Source organism: Theobroma umbraticum, unplaced genomic scaffold (genome assembly GCF_002168275.2).
Source record: "Theobroma umbraticum cultivar Fairchild unplaced genomic scaffold, ASM216827v3 scaffold_67.0, whole genome shotgun sequence".
Lineage (NCBI taxonomy): Eukaryota > Viridiplantae > Streptophyta > Magnoliopsida > Malvales > Malvaceae > Theobroma > Theobroma umbraticum.
In genome coordinates, this window is record NW_018397262.1 from 3,189,491 (window position 1) to 3,192,162 (window position 2,672).

The following is a 2,672-nucleotide window of genomic DNA, read 5'->3' on the forward strand; positions in this document are numbered from 1 at the left end:
TTTTTTTTTTTTTTTTGGGTACAAAAGAGTTTGTAGCATTTATTGCCTTCAATAAAATTCAGGATAATGTGGCATGCAATATGTCACCTTAATAAATTTACATGTTATTTTTTCACTTAAAGGGTAGAATTACTCAACCTGTCATAAAATGAGATTGGTAGAATAAAGAATTGAAGAAATTATTATTTTACATTCACTCCTTCCAGCCGCCGCATCTACCTAACAGTAAGCAACGGTCAAAACTATTGAGAGAAGTCAAGCTCCGAACTGATAAAAATGATGATACCAAATTACGATATTTGCGTCAAATGCCTAATTTTGTTATTCACATGTTACGAGTTTGGTGGATTGATCAACCAATTGATTTCTACAAGGCTGTCCATGACCAATTAGTGGTCAATGAAATTGTATTCTGGGTCCTGTTCGATGATGTAAATTAACGAGGAAATGCGCTATGAGCTACTAGAGTCGCCTATTTTGGAGTATTTTGGACTCCAGACAAATGGTATTGCCTGAATTTGTTATTAGCATTGCCTAGTCAAAAGGATCTTATTATTTACTGGTTTACAAATCTTGTAAAAGGAAACATATAATTCCTTAATCCTTGGTCAACCTATTTAAGTATTTGCATTTGTTTTAACATAATGATACTTGACCTATGTAAAAAAAAAAAAGGTGAAGAGATCAAGTAAATTCTCACCAAAGGGACTGAATATCTTGTTAAATGTTATAGAAGTATTTATAGAAGTATTCTCATGTTAAATGTACCATCCTCAAGATATTATCATAGCTTGAATATCTTTGCTTCATCCCTGAAAATAGATACATAAAACGCTTTGGGATGAAAGTAATCAGGCTTTATGTGAAAGTGAAAGATGCTTAGTTTCTCAACATTCTATTGTTTTGACAAGTTTATTGTGAAAATAATCTTGAAAATATAAAGAGATAGAGAAGACCGGTGGGGTTTTAAGTGGAAGTCATCAACAGGCAAATGAGAACAAAGGAAATAATAGCATATGCAAATTATGAATTCAACGGAAACACATTGCGTTGATTGGACAACACCATATGTCTTTATCACCAAGAGCTTTTCAATATTCCAAAAACAACAAGAAATTAAGGTTGTCTCAAAGACGGAGAAATATTCTTCAATGGAAAAGAAGGTGGCAGCACAAATTCTTGTGGGATTTTGTTGAAAAGCATCTTCTTAAATCATTCCAGTCTTGTGATTGTTAACACATCTCAAATTTTGTGGACTAATTCAAACAAGAATGGCATGAAAAACCTTTATTCTTCTTATCACGCCTACAAAATAAATATTGTATTTTAATACTATAATAAGCATATATTGGACGTTCTGTAGTATTGTGTCTACCTTTCATAGTATAATATCATTTTTGAAGCATTCTACCTTTAATTCAAAAGTCTTGATATACGCCGAGGGTTGAGATTAATAGTCACTTTGCTGTCCGGAATTGAATTGTAGATTTCAAGCTTCGTTAATTAATGGAGCTGGATGATCTTGAATAATTAAATATTCTCGAACCTATAATCATTTTATAGAATTGCAATGATTTGGATTTTTATCATTTTCATTTTGTTGGTTCTAGAATCATGCTTGAACTTAATGAACTGCAAATTGATTTATTTAATAATTTTTTTTAGTTAAAATAAATTTTATTAAATATCATGAGATACATAATACTAATCTTCACTAAGAGGGGAAAAACAACCTTATGAACAAACAGCCATATTAATAATGGTAAAATACGTCAAATTAGAGTCTTGTAGTCCTTTGGGGCAAAAAATAATCCAATGACCGAACCATTTGAATCTCTTAAATTCCTTCACATCGCCCAGATCCTGACTTACCTTTTAACCAATTTGTCGATATTAAATTTAAATTTGTTCACAAAAATACGAATCTAGGAGAGTACGTACTCCAATGTGGAGATCAGTTGAGGGTAGATTAGAATTTGCTTTCCATGGCTTAATCCAGCACCCCACATTGTCAATTCCACCGTTCCCTTCACTCACCTTAATACATAACAAACTATAATTGGATGTTGATCATTTTCATTTTGTTAGTTCTAGAATCACACATAATTTTAATAAATTACAAGTTTATTTATTTATTTTAAAATTATACATATCATGTTTCTAAACTGTATGTTCAAATCAAATATATATATATATGATCAATACAAGATTTTTCAAAAATATTTTGATTAGGAAATTAAGATAACAATTTTCTCAACTCCTGCTGTACATTATATATTATTCTGTTAATAAATAATGTATAAATAACTACATTTCATTTCCATTTTGCTTATGTTTTTGGTCAGAATTGGAGAGTACGTACCCATTCAAGATTATTGTGGCAGCAGCTTCCTTGATTTTGTAGATTGTTCAATCCCTTCCAACAATGGCGTCAAAAATGTCCTTTCAAACGCCCAGACATTGTCTTGCGGCGAGGGTCAAAACCATTCATTAAAAATGTCAACTGAAATTCATGGACCAAGAAAATCTCAACCATTATCCATGCACTATAAATAGCGCCCTTCCCTTGGGTAGATGCACCCACAACTTGTATCGAACCCGCTCCACACAAGAAAGGAAATTATTAAAAACAGCTTACTTACACCCAAATGGCTCCAAGTTTTGATGATGGC

General features: G+C 31.8%; 1 protein-coding gene across 1 annotated transcript in view; it reads right to left on the reverse strand.

Annotated features, from left to right (window-relative positions):
- LOC110419640 (bi-functional coumaroyl CoA and feruloyl CoA ortho-hydroxylase Diox1-like) overlaps positions 1 to 2,672 on the reverse strand; it is an 8,008-nt gene that overhangs the window by 1,241 nt on the left and 4,095 nt on the right. The window lies entirely within an intron of this gene.